Source organism: Apium graveolens, chromosome 4, assembly GCF_009905375.1.
Source record: "Apium graveolens cultivar Ventura chromosome 4, ASM990537v1, whole genome shotgun sequence".
NCBI classification, from domain to species: Eukaryota; Viridiplantae; Streptophyta; class Magnoliopsida; order Apiales; family Apiaceae; genus Apium; species Apium graveolens.
The window spans coordinates 60,427,854-60,448,565 of NC_133650.1; the positions used below are offsets into that span (position 1 = coordinate 60,427,854).

At 37.9% G+C, this 20,712-nt stretch overlaps 1 non-coding gene across 1 annotated transcript; it reads left to right on the plus strand.

Moving 5' to 3' along the window:
• Positions 1 to 12,344: 12,344 nt before the first annotated feature.
• On the plus strand, positions 12,345 to 12,451 carry LOC141721933 (small nucleolar RNA R71). The gene has a single exon (XR_012574973.1). It is a non-coding gene; the product is annotated as a small nucleolar RNA R71 (small nucleolar RNA).
• Positions 12,452 to 20,712: the final 8,261 nt, after the last annotated feature.

Sequence of the window (20,712 nt, forward strand, 5' to 3'; positions counted from 1 at the left end):
AATGAAATTTCATTAGTTGTTTGACGTGCTATGTGTTATACGTGACTTGTTTGTTAGACTATTGATCTATATGTTCGGTGTTTATTTGTTTTTAGCATAACTTTCAATCCGTAAATCGGATTTGGGTAAAACGAAGGGCAGATAGAAGTATATACCGAATAGAATAATATGAGTTGAGTGTTGATAGATACTTATGATATGTCAGTAGAAGAATTAAGGCGTAGGAAAGGGTAACAAGTAATCGAGAAGTAGGAGATTGTGATTGGAAATTTGTGAAGTATAGCGAGCTAGTACCTAGCAAGTGTTCTGAACTTTCTCGAGATATATTGTAGATAATTGATAGTCTTGTTTTATATTGCAAGTGCTTGAAGCACTGAACCCTAAACCTTGATTCCAGTTATTGATCTTTGAGCCGTAAACCTTATTCTTTCTGAACTATTGATTATTGATTATCCGAATACAAACCACTGAGATACGATACTACTCCACAAATACATACAAACCAAATACCAAATACTGAACCAAGATTGCTTATATACTCAAACCATTGTACCTTATGCATTGAAAGATCAAATCCTTGTAACCCTGAAACTTTGATTATCTTGTTATCCAGTTCTTTCACCACTTGATAGCGATACTTCCTTTGTGAAAATTAAAACCATCTCATGATTGGAAATCTAACATTGCTTATGATTCTGTTTATTGATTTACATTGGTTATTCAGTTATTATGTTAGAATTGGATTGTTTTATAAAATTGTGGACCAGATTCGTGGTCAGACGAGATTGGTGGTCAAGTTAGGCCAATGTGTGCCTTGGATCCAGTAATTAGAGCAGAGCTGTGTGCCTTGCTCGGGGTTAGTGTATGACTGATCAGCAGCCTAACCTTGGTTTTTAAAATGAAAATATAATATCCAATTCTAAAACATTACTCCTTGTTTACTTGATACCTTAACTTATTTTACTTGATCGTTATTCTTAATCTTGTCAATGTGACTTGCCGAGCTAGTTAGCTCATTTGTACGATGTTGTTTATATTCTTTTCCAGTGAAGAAGGAACCGGTTGGTAGCGAGGATCCCCAATCCAGTACGAGAGCTCGACATGAATTAGGCTTTAATGAAACTTTTTCCAGCTAGCCGACAGCTGATCAAGGCATCATTCAAAAAGAGGCTTGATTTAACAATTGAAGAACCTTTACAACTACTGCACATGGACTTATTTGTACCATTCAATGTATTGTTCATCTCAAGGAAAAGATACTGTCTAGTAATTGTGGATGATTTCTTGAAGTTCTCTTGGACATATTTTCTCAAATACAAAGATGAAGCTAGTGAAATCATCATCAATCACATAAGACAAGTCAACAATCATCTTGATTTCAAAGTAAGAAGGATCATGGGTGACAATAATACTGAGTTCAAGAATTCTATGATGAGATCAATTTGTGAAGAGAATAGGATCATGCATGAATTTTCAGCAGTAAGAACTTCACAACAAAATGGATTGGTGGAAAGGAAGAACATATCTCTTATTGAAGCTGTAAGAACGATGCTGGAAGAGTCAAAGTTACCAAAATATTTTTGGGCAGAAGCTGTAAACACTGCATGCTACACTTAAAATATTTCTTTGGTTAATCAAGAAAAATGCATGACACCCTACTAATTGTTCAAGAACCAGGAAGCCAACATTAAACATTCTTCATGTCTTTGGCTGTAAATGCTATATCTTAAGGAATCAAACTGATCAAAATGGAAAGTTTGATGCCAAAGCTGATGAAGGCATCTTTGTTGGATATGCAATTGAAAAAGCGTATAGAGCCTACAATCTCAGAACCAACATTGTTATGGAATCTGTACATGTTGTGCTTGATGATAAAAAGATTGAAGGACTGCAAGATGAAGATTTCCATGAAAGCCTCAAATTTGACAATGTTGAGATAATTTGTGAAGATAGTGATGATGAAAGTGATCAAGAACCAATATTTAAGGATAATGCAGAAAAGTCTACAACTGATGAAGCACATAATTCAACTTCTGTTGAATGACCAAGTACATCATCCATTAAAACATAATCTCCATCATCTGTCGAAAGGAAAAGAACAACATCCATTGATCCATCAATAGGAGTTGAAAGCCAAGTCAGATCACAATCAGAAAGAACCCCGACTTCTAATCAAAGATCCGCGAACTCAGGGGGAGTTTATTCTAATCAAAACTCTATCACACATCAAGACAACAATGAAGCCTCTTCATCTAGAGCTAATCTACCTCAACAGAGAAAATGGACTAGAGATAACCCATTTGAACTAATTATTGGTGAGGTATCATCAAGGGTGCAAACAAGAAAAGCAACTTAAGAAGAATGTCTTTATAGCAGCTTTCTATCTCAGGATGAACTTAAAAGGGTAGAGGAAGCTCTGTTGGATCCTGATTGGGTTTTAGCTATGCAGGAGGAGCTAAACCAATTTGAAAGGAATAAAGTATGAAAGCAGGTACCCAAGCCTAAAGGAAAGAATCCTATTGACACCAAGTGGGTATTCAGAAACAAGATGGATGAAAATGGCATAGTAGTCAGGAATAAAGCTAGATTGGTTGTCAACAAGAAGGAATAGATTTTAATGAAACTTCTGCTCCTGTTGCAAGAATTGAAGCCATCAGAATTTTCTTAGCCTATGCACCCCATGCCAATTTCAAGGTCTATCAAATAGATGTTAAAAGTACCTTTATGAATGGAGATTTGGAGGAGGAAGTTTATGTCAGTCAGCCACCTGGTTTTGAAGATCCAAATTTTCCAAAATATGTCTACTATCTTTTGAAAGCACTTTATGGACTGAAGCAAGCAGCTAGAGCCTGGTATGACACTTTGTCAAAGTTTCTCTTAGAAAATCATTTCACCAGAGGTACTGTTGATAAAACCTTATTCTATTGAAATGTTAATGGCTCTAGTATACTTGTTCAAATTTATGTAGATGATATTATATTTGGCTCTACTGATGAAAACTTTGCAAATAGTTTGCCAAATTGATGCAAAGTAAATATGAAATGAGCATGATGGGAGAACTAACTTACTTTCTTGGTTTACAAGTTAAGCAAGTTAGTGATGGAATATTCATTAGTCAAACCAAATATATTTATGATCTTTTGAAGAAGCTTAACTTAATGAATTGCACATCTGTAAAAACTCCCATGGCCACTGCAACTAAACTTGAACTAAATACTACTGAAAAGTCTGTGGATATTTCAAGTTATAGAGGCATGGTTGATTCACTTTTATATTTAATAGCCAGGAGGTCAGATATAATGTTTTCTACCTATCTTTGTGCTAGATTCCAGGTTGATCCTAGAGAATCTCATTTAATAGCTACTAAGAGAATTTTCAGATATCTCAAGGGAACACCAAAAATTTGCATTCGGTATCCTAGAGATTCTGGTTTTGATCTAACTAGTTATTCAGATGTAGATTATGTGTTAGGGCTAGAACACGCACGAATATTCACGCAAGTATACGTGATCATAAGTAATATAGAATTAATTCTAGTTCGTTCCCACAGGGACCGGTTTAGGTTAATTTCAATCAATGTATTTATGCAACACTAGTATAGCTATTATCCAATGCTAAGACGAATAACAATTTGAGATTGTTTATAACTAAGATTAACTAAAAATTATACTAAAGAACACAAACTAGGAGATTAAAGAGAGTTGAATAATATATGACATAAACATGGGATTCTAACTTCATTAAATACTTCATTCAATAGCCTTTTCGTTCTTAACCTTAGCATGTAATGGTGATGACACTAATTAGATAACATGAAACTGATAATTGCCAACTTTTGTTGTACGAATACCATACTACCAGACATCCACAAAAGAGATAGAAGCTGAATAGACACCAATTATATTGAGACCCTATATGTCTATAAAATTGGAAAACATAACCGTTTAATGCATAAGTTATTCATCGTGATTACATAGGGTAAGTAAGATGGTTAAAATTACCTACGAATAATGCATATCACATACATGACCTATGCTAGCATGGAAATTTCTAAACCCTTAAATTCACTTTCACTTCATTAAAGATTAACACACTATCTTATAAGTTCACGATGCTCATAAGACGAATAAGCACAACCAATACTAGGTTATCATACAATCACCACACTAAGGCATCGAAACTAATTAACTAGAGAAATCCATAAATAAATCCGTTAGAACCCAACGATAATGATTAGCCCATAATAAGACTCATCATCAACGTGGGTTCCGATAAAAGCATTGTATAATAAATGTAGTCTTTATACTGAATAAATAAAACCAAGTACGAAACAAGAGTATAGGTTCACGAATAAAAAAATAGCATCCAAAGTTACAGCTTAAAATAAAGAATCACAAGAATAAACTAGATCTTCTTCGCCTTGGTTGAATTGTGCTCTACGGTCTTCTTACGCCTTCTCCTTAAGCTCTGGTATGTCTTGTTATGAAAAACGAACATAAGTTATGTATATATAGCAGCCCATGTAGAGTAGAAGTCAAACGGATCAAAATTCCATAAGAAACAGGATTTTATTTCCCGACCTGGCGCGGCCATGCGCTTAACCAGCGCGGGCGCGCTGACATTCGGCCATCCTGGCGCTGCCGCGCACTTTTATAGCGCGGGCGCGCCGTCTCTCTGTAGCTGATTTGAGCTGGTCTTTTCACGAGCTTTTATTCTAGACACCATCCTAACACCAAATTAGCATCCAAACAATGCGAATTCACCTATATTCCTGATAAATGTCTGAAATGCAAAAACACTACAAAAACACATTAAAACACCAACTCTAGTACAAAAAACCAATTCAAAGCTTAACGGAGCGTTATAAAGTGTCATAAATGCCACTCAACATACCCCCAAACTTGAACCGATGCTTGTCCTCAAGCATAAACAGACTCAAAGAACAAGAAATAAAAATGAATGAATGCAACTATATGAATGCAACGATCCCCATAGAATAACTAAACCAATTAACAAGCAACATCTCAAAAAATGCAGTTATTCGCACAAAGATCAATCAAACCCACAAATCAACTTACAAGCCAGAAACGTGCGTGTGTGCAAATGCTTACAGATAAACTATTGCCACTAGATCAATAATCATGACTGACTATTCATCAAAACAATCACAAGGTTATAAATAGAATAAAAGCTAGACTCAAAATAAGTTATAACACTTCTATTCTTATATCAGAGTTTTACATGGATTCATGCTTTTATTCTCAACACAAAACAACACAAATATGCTTATTTGACCGTGCAATGAGTGAGGTCCACAAAAGACTTATACAATAATACCCATATAGCGAGTGTTAGGTTAGTGGATCCCAGACTATAAAATGCCTTAGGTCACTAGGCACAAAGTCCCCTAAGAACTTAATAACTCGAGTATTAAAGAGCCCACTCGTGATCAATTATACATAAACACATATTTTTTTCACCTCGTTCAACCCTAGACTACTCAAATAAAATAAGTCGGCTACTAGCCATTTTACACCTAGCCACAACAACTAGAAATGAAATCCAATTTTCTCCAATTTTTAAATATCCATCGACAAAATCATCTAAGGGATCATGTTATTATGCAAATGCATGAAACTATCTGAACAATCTATCATAAAAACTACAAAAATAAAAAAAACTACTACATGGAAAATATGCAACTATATGAACTAAACTAGCATAGATATGTAAACTATATGCGACTTACACAAGACACATAAATCCTTAACTACTACCCCCAAACTTAAAATATTCACTGTCCTTAGTGAAGGCAATAGCAAGGAATCAGGCATACCTAATCAGAACCAGGATCATCACCCTCAAGGGGTGGAGTGTCAGGAGTGTCTGGAGGCGGATACACCGAGTCCTCACCGAATACTGTCCACTGAATATCAACTCTTGTGGCTCTGAAAGCAATCCCCAATGCCTGGGTGAGGTCATGTGCAAACCTGCTATGAATATCATACATCACATCCATCCTCCTAGCTAAACACTTATACTGCATTGTACTTAAACCAGCACTGCCCTGTGCTTTCTCCTGCTACTGCTGCTACGATCCCGAAGGACCAGCCTCCTCTCCCAACTGAGCTCTCCTTACTGCTCGACGAACCTGCAAAGTACCACCAGCATAAGTCTGATCCGCTGGCCTTCCACCTGACAGATGGTCATAAGAATAACCAAGCCCCTTAGGACCGGGCTTCCCACCATACCACTATGTCATATTCAACAACGTCGAACTATTAATCAGAGCACTAGGGAGCTGTAGCTGCTCATGTGCGGGCCAACAAACGCCAATGGCCACACATAACTTCGTCATAATGGACGCATAGGGTATCAAACCCGTAGTACTCCCTCGCAAAAACCTCAGAATATCTTGATGGATAAACATCCCAAGATCCACATAGTCTCCCTGCAGAATACCCCACAACAAACGCGCTCGCTCCACAGTAATCTCATGCACGTGAGAAGATGGCATGATATTAGCACAAATAAAAGAATTCCATGCACGTACAAACCTATTCATGCACGAAGCAGGGAACGTGGCATACTCATTCATGCCCTTCTTGAACTTCCAATGAGTCTCAGGCACACACAGGGTAGCAATAATTAATTCCAAGTTAAACTCCTCCGGAGTTTCTCGTTCCATTTCTCCTTCTCCTCCTTCCTCTCGGGCTGCTCAATCACCCTATGAATCGCCTCAGCAATGTAGTCCACCGTCATCCCCCTCACCACTGTGAAATTGTTCTTCTCCGCCTTAGCATTAGCATAAAACTCACGTACCACACTCATGGGCACAGCAGCAGGTGTCTCGCAAAAGACAACCCAGCCCATCTCCAAGATCATCTCCAACAATTTACCATCTTTCCCTGATGGTAGAAAACCACACTCCTTGGCTATCGGCTTCGAAAGCATCCTCACATACTCTGCGTCAGCCTCAGGAGTTAAAAGTCTAGGCCTCACACCACCTGCACTCGAAGAATCAGTGGTGCTGCTGTTTACTTGAGTTTGCTGTCTTTTTGGTGCCATTGATATTGAATAAGTTTGAGAGAATAGAAATTTGTAAGAGAGATTGTGTGTTTGAGAGTTTTAAGAAGTGATGGAGAAGTTTGTGTATAAGTGTATGTATATATAGGAGATTGGGAGAGAATTAGTTATGAAAAAGGAGTGGGAATTGATTATGGGAATAATGGGTTTGATTTGGAAAGGAAAATTTGGGATGTGGAAGAGTTAAATTTGGGTGGGAATTGATTATATATTAAAATTCCCGAATCTCTCTTCAAAAACTGACTTATATATTTTTTTTGAATAGAGGGACCCAGCGCGGCCGTGTGCGACCTTGGCGCGGGCGCACCTTGCTACCGACATTTCAGCATGGCCGCCCTTCCAAGAAGCGCGGGCGCGTGCAGTTTCTGGAATTTCAGCGCGGCCGCGCGCTTGACCAGCGTGGGCGCGCCGTGATACTAAAGTTGGCCATGATTTTTTCTATTTTTCTGATTTTTTTTATGTTTTTCTCTTTTCTTCCTGCTTCCTCTACCTACTAATGTACAATAAACTTGGGTTGCCTCCTAAGAAGCACTTGGTTTACGTCATTAGCTTGACGTAGAATCTCGAGATCAAGTAGACAACAAAACGGCACTAACCACCTCACGGTTAGTCGTATCCCCATAGTAGTGCTTCAACCTCTGACCATTTACCTTGAATGCTTGGCCTAGATCATTCTCAAAAATCTCCACAGCTCCATGCGGAAACACAGTTTTAATTATGAAAGGCCCTGAACATCTCGACTTTAATTTTCCAGGAAAAAGACGGAGACGAGAGTTAAATAACCGAACTTGTTATCCCGACATAAATGACTTGAGCACTAGACCCCAATCGTACCACCTCTTGACTTTCTCCTTGTACATTTTGTTGTTTTCATACGCTTGAAGCCGAAATTCATCGAGTTCATTTAATTGAAGCATTCTTTTCTTACCAGCTGCATCCAAATCAAGGTTCAATTTCTCCAAAGCCCAATATGCTTTATGCTCGAGTTCCACAGGAAAATGACACCCCTTACCATAAACCAGCTAAAATGGCGACATTCCCAACGGAGTCTTGTATGTTGTTCTATATGCCCAAACAACTTAATCAAGCTTCAAAGACCAATCCTTCCTTGATGGACACACAACTTTCTCTAGAATCTGCTTGATCTCCCTGTTAGACACCTCAGCTTGACCATTATTCTGTGGATGGTAGGCTGTAGCAATGCGATGATTCACATTATACCTTTTCATCATGGCAGTGAACTTGCGATTGTAAAAATGCGATCCCTCGTCACTGATTATGACTCTTGGAGTCCCAAATCATGTGAATATCTACTTTTGAAGAAAATTAAGCACTACCTTCGCATCATTTGTCGGCAAAGCCTTGACTTCAACCCATTTTGACACATAATCGACCACCAAAAAGATATATTGATTATTGCAAGATGAGACAAACAACCCTATGAAGTCGATTCCCCAAACATCAAAGACTTCAACCTTGAGAAGCACATTAAGAGGCATCTCATCCCTCTTGGACATATTACCCACACGTTGGCATCGATCAAACTTCAAAACAAAGTGAAGTGCATCCTTAAATAATGTAGGCCAGTAGAATCCCGTTTGAAGGACACGAGCTGCTGTCTTCTCTCCACCATAGTGGCCTTCATAAACAGTCGAATGATAGTCTCACAATATTCCCCCCATTTCGCTGTACGAAATACATCTCCAGATGATTTGGTCAGCTCCTTGCCTAAACAGATATGGTTCATCCCATATGTACCACTTCACCTCATGAAGAAACTTCTTCCTTCGACCGTATGACAAGTCTGGAGGCATGATATTACTCACAAGGTAGTTCATAATGTTTGCAAACCACGGTTCTTCCTCTTGCACTCCAAACAGCTGCTCATCGGGAAAAGACTCATTTATCAATGTCTTATCTTGTGAAGTTACACTTGGATCTTCTAAATGCGAGAGATGATCAATAACTTGATTCTCAGTACCTTTTCTATCCTTGATCTTTAATTCAAACTCCTGAAGCAAAAGAACCCATCTAATCAATCTAGGCTTCGAGTCCTTCTTCGAGACAAGATATCGAATTGCAGTGTGATTAGTGAACGAAACTTCTCAAAACCGTAGACAATAGCCAGAAGTTCTTTCTCAGTAGTAGTATAATTCAGTTGAGCACCATTTAGGGTCTTACTATCATGGTAGACCACATGAAATATGTTGTTCTTTCTCTGCCCAAGAACTACTCCCACTGCATAGTCACTTGCATCACACATCATCTCAAAAGGTTCATTCCAATCAGGTGCAGTTATGATAGTTGCCATGATTAAACTCTTCTTCAAGAACTCAAAAGCAACTAGGCACTCGTCATCAAACTTGAACGGGACATCCTTCTCCAGAAGATTGCACAAAGGTTTAGAAATTTTTGAAAAGTCCTTAATGAACCGCCTATAGAAACCCACATGACCAAGAAAGCTGTGAACTCCCTTAACAGAAATTGGTGGAGGAAGATTTTCAGTGATCCCCACTTTGGCTTTGTCCACCTCAAGACCCTTACTAGAGACCTTGTGACCAAGAGTAATGCCCTGTCGCACCATAAAGTGACATTTCTCCCAGTTGAGAACCAAGTTGGTCTCAACACACCTTTTAATAATGTCGCCAAGATTCTGCAAGCACTCATCAAATGAATCACCAAACACAGAGAAATCATCCATGAACACCTCCATATTTTGACCAATCAGGTCAGAGAAGATAGCCATTATGCATCTCCGAAATATGGCCGGTGCCCCACATAAACCAAAAGAAATTCTTCTAAAGGAGAAAGTACCAAATGGACAAGTGAAAGTAGTCTTCTCCTGATCTTTCAGAGCGATACAAATCTGATTATTGCCCAAATAGCCATCCAGAAGACAGTATACTCATGCCCAGCCAATCTATCAAGCATCTGATTAATAAAAGGCAGCGGGAAGTGATCCTTTCTCGTGGCCTTGTTCAGCATCCTGTAGTCCATACAAACTCTCCATCCCGTGACTGTTCGAGTAGGAATGAGTTCATTCTTCTCATTAGCAACAATGGTGATACCTCCTTTCTTTGGTACATACTGAACTGGACTCACCCAAGAACTGTTAACAATATGATAGATGATCCCTGCATCCAGCCATTTGAGAATTTCCTTTTTCATAACTTCTTTCATGATAGGATTTAGCCTTCTTTGTTGCTCAACAGTAGGCTTTGCTACCTTCCTATAGCAGAATTTTATGCATACAATAAGAAGGGCCGATTCCCTTAATATATGTTATAGTCCATCCAATTGCCGATTTGAATGCTCAGGATTCTTAAGAGTATTTCCTCATCACTACCTGAAAGGTTAGATGCAATAATAACAGGAAAAGTAGATGCATCACCTAAAAATGCATACCTTAATTATTCAGGCAATGGTTTAAGCTCAAGTGTAGGAGCTTCCTCAATAGATGGCTTGAGGCGCTTTGGAGATTTGTTCAGCTCCTCCATTCCAAGAGATTTAAAAGGCATATCCATCTTCCGCTTCCAGGGAGAAGCATTCAAATACTGCAACTTCTCATCACCTTCATCATCTTCACTATCCGAATTCCCCAATAAGGCCTTTTCTAAGGCATTAGACCTTAGTAATTGATCAAGTTCTGAAGTAACAACTAAATCGACCAGCTCCACCTTTAAGCACTCCACATTTTCCGTCGGGAATTTCATGACATTGAACATATTAAAAGTTGCATCCTGATCCAGCACTTGCATGGTGAGCTCACCTTTCTACACATCTATCAAGGTTCGGCAGTAGCCAAGAACGGTCTTCCCAAGATTATGGGAATCTTCTTATCCTCCCGAAATCAAGAATAACAAAATCAGTAGGAAAGATGAGTTTATCCACCTTGACCAAAACATCCTCAACAATGCCTCACGGATATGTAATAGAACGATCAGCCAGCTGTAGAGTCATATAAGGTAGGTTTTTGATCAGGTAAGTCCAACTTCTTGAAGATTGACAAAGGCATCAGATTGATGCTAGCTCCCAAGTCACATAAGCATTTGTCAAACGACACTTTTCCAATGGTGCAAGGAATAATGAAGCTTCCAGGATCTTTAAATTTCAGAGGCAACTTCTATTGCAGCACAACACTGCATTCCTTCGTGAGAGCAACTGTCTTTAAGTCATCAAACTTCACCTTCCGAGAAAGTATACCTTTCATAAACTTCACATAACTAGGCATCTGTTCAAGAGCTTCAGCGAAAGGTATGTTGATATGAAGATTCTTGAACACCTCCAGAAACTTCTCAAACTGCTTATCCAGCTTTTTCTTCTGCAGACTCTTAGGAAAGGGAGGTGGAGGATAGATCTGTTTCTCCCCTGTATTACCCCCAGGAGGAGTGTGTTCAACAGTATTCTTCCTTGGTTCCACTTCAGCTTCCTTCTACACTTCTTCCTCAGCCACAGCTTCTTCATCCGAAACTTGAGAGTGTTCGGGAATTGCAACCTTTCCAGACCTTAATGTAATTGCCTTCACCTGATCCTTGGCTTCCCTCTTTCCTGGTACTTTAGTATCACTAGGAAGTGTACCAGGTTGACGATTTAACAAGGCATTGGAAATTTGTCCAATTTGATTTTCCAAGGTCTTGATAGAAACCGCTTGGCTCTTGCACATGAGCCTCAACTCTTCCAATTTAGATTTTTCATTAGACTGTTACAGCTGGAGTTGTTGCATTGGTGCGTATTGTAGTTACTGAAACCCAAGGGGGTTGTACTGCTTTGCTGGATACTGCTGATAAGGCTGCTGAACCGCATTCTGAGTGTTGCTTCAGCTAAAATTAGGATGATTGCGGTTGTTAGGATGATAAGTGGCTGGTACAGGTTGTTGCGACCTTTGAAAGTTGCTCACGAACTGAGCTGATTCACTAGAAATGGCACATTGATCAGTCTCGTGGGCACCAACACAAAGCTCAAAGACACTAGTGATCTTATTAACTCCATAATTAGATAGAGTATCCACCTTCATCATCAAAGCCTTAAGTTGAACAGTTATAGCAGTAGCTGCATTCAACTCCAGGATTCCTGCTACCTTGCCCTGAGATAGTCTCTAAGTAGGATTCTGGTATTCATTAGCAGCCATCAGTTCAATCAATTCATAAGCTTCTTCGTAGATTTTAGCCCACAAGGCTCCTCCTGATGCTGTATCAAGCATGGGTCTAGAAGTAGCACCCAATCCATCATAGAAACAATTAATGATCATCCAGTCAGGCATCCCATGATGAGGGCACTTCCTAAGCATCTCCTTATGTCGATCCCAAGCCTCACATAAAGATTCTCCAGATTGCTGAGCAAATTGAGTAAGCGTGTTTCTAATTGCAGCAGTCTTCACCATAAGAAAGAATTTAGTTAAGAACTTCTGAGCAAGTTCCTCCCATTTGGTGATAGACCCTGGTGGTAGAGAATGTAACCAGCACTCAGCTTTATCCCGCAGAGAGAATGGGAAAAGCCTCAACTTAATAGCATTTTCAGAAACTCCATCGAACTTGAAAGTGTCGCAGATCTCGATGAAATCTCTAATGTGCATGTTGGGGTCTTCTATCGAAGAACCCCCAAACTGAACTGAGTTCTATATCATCTGAATCGTGCTCGACTTGATCTCAAAGGTATTAGCTGAGATGGTTGGCCGAACAATGCTAGAATGAATATCATTGATCTTCGGTTGAGAGTAGTCCATCAAAGCCTTTGGAATTATTTCCGGTTCTCCCATTGCAATAAGAACCTCTTCTTCTTTCTCAACTAAGATCTCTTCTTCAACTTTGTCCTCTACTACAACTTCTTCCTCAGCTTGATCCACTGTTCTCTTACGAGAATGAGAACGCATATTCATACACGCTCGCTAGAGTACCTCAAACATGACAAGGAATTAAGTAAATAACAATGTCCGAGTCACTAAACTTTAACGACCAATGATGATAAACACATAAACTAAAAACTAACACCGTAGTCCCCGGCAGCGGCGCCAAAAACTTGTTAGGGCTAGAACACGAGCTAATTTTCACGCAATTAAACGCGATCACAAGTACTATAGAATTAATTCTAGTCCGTTCCCATAGGGACTGGTTTAGGTTAATTTCAATCAATGTATTTATGCAACACTAGTATGGCTATTATCCAATGCTAAGACGAATAACAATTTGAGTTTGTTTATAACTAAGATTAACTAAGAATTATACTAAAGAACCCAAACTAGAAGATTAAAGAGCGTTGAATAATATATGACACAAACATGGGATTCTAACTTCATTAAATACTTCATTCAATAGCCTTTTCATTCTTAACCTTAGCATGTAATGGTGATGACACTAATCAGAGAACATGAAACTGATAATCGCCAACTTTCGTTGTACGAATACCATACTACCAGAATCCACAAAAGAGATAGAAGCTGAATATACACCAATTATATTAAGACCCTATATGTCTATAGAATTTGACAACATAACGGTTTAATGCACAAGTTATCTATCGTGATTACATAGGGAAAGTAAGATGGTTAAAATTACCTACGAATCATGCATATGACATACATGAACCTATGCTAGCATGGCAAGTTCTAAACCCTTAAATTCACTTTCGCTTCATTAAAGATTAACACACTATCTTATAAGTTTGTGACGCTCATAAGACGAATAAGCACAACCAATACTAGGTTATCATACAATCACCACATACTAAGTCATCGAAACGAATTAACTAAAGAAATCCATAAATAAATACGTTAAAACCCCACAATAATGATTAGCCTATAATCGGACTCATCATCAACGTGGGTTCCGATGAAAGCATTGTATAATAAATGTAGTCTTTATACTGAATAAATAAAACCAAGTACGAAACAAGAATATAGGTTCATGAATAAGAAAACTGGCATCCAAAGTTACAACTTAAAACAAAGAATCACAAGAATAAACTAGATCTTTTTTGCCTTGGTTGAATTGTGCTCTACGGTCTTCTTACGCCTTCTTCTTAAGCTCTAGTACGTCTTGTTATGAAAAACGAACATAAGTTATGTATATATAGCAGCCCATGCAGAGTAGAAGTCCAACAGATCAAAATTCCATAAGGAACAGGATTTTATTTCCCGACCTGGCACGGCCGCGCCTTTAACCAGCACGGTCGCGCTGACATTCTGCCATCCTGGCGATGCCGTGCACTATCACAGCACGGGTGCACCGTCTCTCAGGAGAAATTTCTGACTTCTTTCTTTTCTTTCTGATTTGAGCTGGTCTTTTCACGAGCTTTTATTCTAGACACCATCCTAACACCAATTTAGCATCCAAACAATGCCAATTCACCTGTATTCCTGATAAATTCCTGAAATGCAAAAAAACTACAAAAACATGTTAAAACACCAACAACTCGAGTATAAAACACCAATTCAAAGCTTAACGGAGCGTTATAAAGTGTCATAAATGCCACTCAATATTATGCAGGTTGTAAAATTGATAGAAAAAGTACAATAAGAATCTGTCAATTTCTAGGAAATAAGCTAGTATCCTGGTTCAGTAAAAAGCAAAATTCAATTTCTAATTCTACAGCTGAAGATGAATATGTTGTTGCTGGTAGCTGTTGTGTATAGATTTTATTGATGAAAAATCAACTATTGGACTATGTCTACAGGTGAATAAGATTCCTATTTTATGTGATAGCACAAGTGCCATTGCAATCACTGAAAATCCAGTACAACATTCAAGGACCAAGCACATTGACATCAAGTACCATTTTATTAGAGAGCATGTTATGAATGGTACTGTGGAACTTCATTTTGTTCCTAGTGAAAAATAACTTGCAGACATCTTTACCAAGCCACTTGATGAATCCACCTTTACTAGGTTGTTAAGTGAGTTAGGTATGCTTAGTTACTCTTAATTCATTTTGATGTCTAAGCAAATTGAAATGCAGCCAGAGTAAAATTTAATATTTCCTGACACAGATAAAATTTTGGATAAGTCAGAATTTATGTCTCAACGGATGTTCATTATCCGCTGAAAATGAATATCCATTGAATCTTATCATCCGTCGAAGTATCAATTATTACTCTGGGTACTTTTATCCTTATCCGTCGAATTGCACTTAATCTCAGCCGTTAATTTTAAGCATTATCCATCGAATTTACTTACAGCTTGTATGTATATTTCAACGGATAATCTTAGATTTTTGACAGTTTTCTTTATTTTAAAACGGCTATTTTGGGCTAATTTGATTGGTTACTTTATTTTACTTTTTTACTTTTTGAAAGTTTATTTCTGAGAAAGTATATAAGCTAATTTCATTTATATTCTTTACTTCTATCCTTCTCAAGAAATTTCCCTAACTTTTTCTTCTTCGAAGCAAAATCTTTTTCTCTCTGCAAATTACTCTCATTCTCAGCAATGGCACCGGTAGTCAAGATCATGTCCCAATCTGGGTTTGTGTATGAAAAGAAAACTTCGTCGCACTAGTGAATAAGGAGATTGCTGCTTCTGAAGATTATCACAAAGTGATGGATTTCATTCAAAGTTGCAAACTGAAGTATGCTATTCTAGAGTCTCTTGTTATCTACTACGAAGTGGTTGAGAATTATTCACCAACTCCACACACAGATACAGATGTAAGTTTTATGCTCAGTTCTATGGGTTATGCTTTTGACCCCACCAAGCTAGGTGATGTTAGAAGAAAAGGCCTCAGAAAGGATTTGAGCTTTCTCCGTGATTCTTTTATTAAAGTATATCCTAGAAAAATTAGTAATTTTGATGCTGTGATTTACTCACTTGTAAAAATGTTGTATATGCTGTTTAGTGATAAGTATCATAACTTTAGTGAGTCTGTCTTGTTTGAACTAGGTTTTAAGCTAGGGGACATTAAGAAAAGATCTAAAAACATGTATTATGTTAGATTCTTTATGTTACCGGCTAACTTTGTTTCTTAAATATTAACATTGAGAACCCAACCAACAAGCTTGATTGTAAAGACATTCACTTGAAGTAGCTGTTCTAGTTCTGACAGCTGCATCAGGATTTCCAATTATCAAATCAGGTGTATGTGATTTAGTCCACTTCCTTGCAGATGGAAGGTTCTCTCTAGAACTGGATGCTCCTCCATGATCCATGCTGTCTTCATTAGCATTTTCTGATGCTCCCCCTGAAACTATGCTCTCTGAGTTGGATTCTTCAGAATTTAGATTTTCAGAACTATCAGAACTTGGTTTATCAGAACTTGACGAATCAGAACTTGAAGAGCCAGATGTATGTTCCGATGCTTCTTGAGATGTGGTAATATCTTGAGTATGCTCCCCCTGAATAGGTGCATCTTCCTTTAGCGTAGTCACCACAGTTTCAATAACATCAGAGTTTAATCCATCAGAGTTTGCAGTATCAGGACTTAGATTGTCAGGATTATCAGTATCAGAATTTAAGTCTTCATTTTCAAATCTCAGCTGATCATGATCAATAAAATCTTCAAGTCTAGTAATCTTCTTATCATCAAAAGAGACATTGATAGATTCCACGACCACTCTTGTTCTCAAGTTATAGACTCTGAAGGCTTTTGTGGAAAGTGGATATCCAATAAAGATCCCTTCATCAGCTTTTAGATCAAACTTGGATAGCTGTTCAGGATGAGTCTTAAGAACAAAACACTTGCATCCAAATACATGAAAATACTTCACATTTGGCTTCTTTTTCTTCACCATCTCATATGGTGTATTTCCTTGCTTGTTGATGAGTGTTACATTCTGAGTAAAACAAGCAGTCTGCACAGCATCAGCCTAGAAATAGGTTGGAAGCTTTGCTTCATCAAGCATTGTACGTGCAGCTTCATTGAGAGTTCTATTCTTCCTTTCAACAACTCCATTTTGCTGTGGAGTTCCAGGAGCAGAGAATTCCTGCTTGATTCCATGGTTTTTGCAGAACTCTTCCATTATCAAATTCTTGAATTCAGTACCATTATCACTCCTTATTGTCTTCACAGAATCTTTGAACAATTTATCCAGTTGCTTGACATGATCAATCAAGATAGATGCAGTTTCACTATTTGTGTGCAAGAAATACACCCATGTGTATCTGGTGAACTCATCCACTATGACCATAGCATATTTCTTCTTTGTATTAGACATGACATTTACTGGACCAAATAGATCAACATGTAGTAGGTGATAAGGCTCAAGAATTGATGATTCAGTCTTGCTCTTGAATGAAGATTTCCTTTGTTTGGCCTTCTGACAAGAATCACAAAGACCATCAGGAGCAAATACTGACTTTGGCAGTCCTCTCACAAGATCTTTCTTGACCAACTCATTTATATTGTTGAAATTTAAATGAGAGAGTTTCTTGTGCCAATTTCACCTTTCTTCAATTGATGCTCTACTCATCAGACAGATTGCAGAGCCATCAGTACTTGTTGAAAGCTTGGCTTCATAAATGTTACCACACCTGTATCCTTTCAGAACAACTTTGCCTGTAGATTTACTTACAAATTCATAGTGTTCTTCAAAGAAATCCACATGATAACCTCTGTCACAGATTTGACTAACACTCAGCAGATTGTGTTTAAGTCCTGAGACCAGAGCTACTTCTTTAATGATGACATTCCCAAGATTGATATTGCCATATCCCAATGTTTTTCCAATGTTGCCATCTCCATAAGAAACACTTGGGCCAGCTTTCTCCACAAAGTCTGATAGCAGGGCTTTATTTCCAGTCATATGTCCTGAACATCCCCTGTCAAGAACTAGGATGTTTTTCCTGTTGCCCTGCAATCACAAGGACCACTAATGGTTAGTTTTAAGGACCCAAACATGCTTGGATCCTTTGGCCTTATTAAGTCTGTTAACCTTTGCAGCGGATTTAGCATCAGAGTTTATGTTAACATTTTTCTTATCAGAATTTACACTATCAGACTTTGAATCAGAACTAACACTAGAAGGAACAATGAGAACTTTCTTTAAAGAAGGTTTTAATTGATAATAATCATAGTACAAACTATGATATTCCTTATAAGTATAAATGGAATGCCATAAACTACCACAATGAAAACAAGGATTTTGTGGCTTATATCTAACATACTGACTCTTAACTCCTGACTTTGAAGGTAAGGAGTTTATGTTCTTATTCTTCCTGCAAAAAAAGCCAGATGGTTAGAACTTCCACAGTTATGACACGTTTTCCTAGGAGCTTCAGGAACAGGCTTATAATCATTGTTTTTATTCACACCTTCCTTTCCATTCCTATTTTTCCTAGGTGATTTTACCTTGTTTGCATTCTTAACATCTTTCAGCTTATGCTTAAGCTGTTTCTTTGTCATTAAGCCTATATTTACTTCAGTTGTCTTTTCATGTTTTAGTTTGTCAGAAGTTACTTCCTTTTTAACTTCTGATTTCTCATTTTCAGACTTTACAGCTACAAACTTAACAGGTTTTATCTTTGGCTTTTGTTTAACAACTACAGGCTTAATATCTACAATTCCTTTATCATTCTTATCCTCTCCATAACCTAAGCCCTCCTTCCAGTTTTCACTACTTAACAGATTCTGAGTTGTTCTGCCAGAGTCAGTCCAAGTCCTGATAACCACTTTTTCCTTTTCTAACTCAGCTTTTAGAGATTCATTCATTTTTAGCACTTCATCTCTAACATAAAAAGCATCATCTCTATCTTTCTGAGTTTGATGGAACATAACTAACTCCTTTTCTAAGAAATCATTTCTTTTCTTAAAATCCAGTTTTTCAGAAGTTAATCTTTCACATGTTAAAGTTTGATCTCTATAACTTATACACATGGTTTTAAGATATTTTCTCAACTCATTAATATCATCAGTATGAAAAGCATAAGTAGTTTGAGGTACCTTTGATTCAGCAGCTTCAGAACTGCTTTCAGCACTTGCTTTATCAGCATTTACCATTAAGGCATAATTCTCCTCACTTTCAGAATCTGAGGTGTCTGTCCAGCTTTTCTTCTTTATGACAAGAGCCTTGCCTTTGTCACTCTTCACTTTCTTGCAATCAGGAGATATGTGGCCTTTCTCACCACAGTTGTAGCATTAGACATTTGTATAATCTCCTCTGTCAGACTTTCCTCCTCTGCCCTCAGATTTTCTGAAATTCTTCTTATCAGAACTTGTGCCTTTCCTGGAAAACTTATTTCCCTTCCTGAACTTCCTGTATGTAATCTTTGTGATCCCTTTCACCATAAGAGCACACAGCTTCATCATCTCCTCATCAGCATCCGTCTCAGGCAAGCTTTCAGATTCTGAGTCATCATCACTTTCAGAACTTGATGACTCAGTATCAGACTTTGTGAAGAGAGCTTTCCCCTTGTCTTTCCTTGAGGTAGCTGCCTTGGGGGATTCTTCTTCAGCCTTAAGAGCAACTGTCTTTGACTTTCCTCCTTTCCTCTTGCTTCTTTGTTCCATCTCAAGTTCATGAGTCTTGAGCATTCCATAAATTTCATTAAGAGTTGTTTCATCAAGATTGTAGTTGTCTCTTATTGTTGTTGCCTTCAAATCCCAGCATTCAGGAAGAGCTAACAGGAATTTAAGGTTTGAATCTTCAAGATCATACTCCTTATCAACCAATGACAGATCATTCAAGAGTTTGACAAATATATCATATAAATCAGTCAATGACTCATTAGCCTTTGAGTCAAAATGTTCATACTCTTGAGTGAGTATTGTCTTCCTGTTCTTCTTAATCGTATCAGTTCCTAGACACCTTGTTTCCAGGGCATCCCATATCTCCTTTGCAGTCTTGCAGTTTATTACCCTGTTTGACATTACATTATCAATGACACTATGCAGTAAGTGTCGTACCTTAGCATCCTTAGTAATTGATGCGATATCTTCAGCAGTGTAATCACTCTTCTCCTTTGGTACAGTCTTTGCTTCTTCACCTGCAACTGCAACCGCGAGCTTGGTTGGTTTGTGAGGCCCTTCCTTGATTCTATCAAGATATTCTGGATCTGTCGCTTCCAGGAACATGATCATCCTCACCTTCCATATGGGATATTCAGATGGTCTCAATATGGGAACTCTGATAGTCTCATATCGGCTTTGAATTTGTGTCTTTGGAGGTTCTTCAGTTTGGTGGGCTTAGTTAGAGTTTCTGTTTCAGACATGATTGTGTTTGGATCTTAAACTGTTTGTGCATTAACAGATAGGCTCTGATACCACTTGTTAGGTCACACACACACTGTAGAGGGGGTGAATATAGTGTATAGTACAATCAAATCGAACTTTAATAACTCAAGTAACAGAAAACAAACTTTATTGAAACAATAAACTTTGTTACAATATGGAACTGTTCTCTCTCATTGATGAACAAATATCACGAGAGCTGCTAGGGTTACAAAGAATAATCTTCTCGATTGTGATAACACTTATAGTGTAAACCCTATGTCTGTGTTTATATACTACACAGTTACAAGATAATCGCTAATTGATATGGAATATAATTCTGCTTCCTAAAATATATCAATCAGATATCTTTTCTTCCAAGTATTCTATTCTTCATAGAATTCCTTCTTCATGCATATCTCTTCTTATGTGTGTCTCGATCTTCTATCCTTTAATCAGCTGATTTCCTTATCTAAACGTCCTTCAGTACTTAAG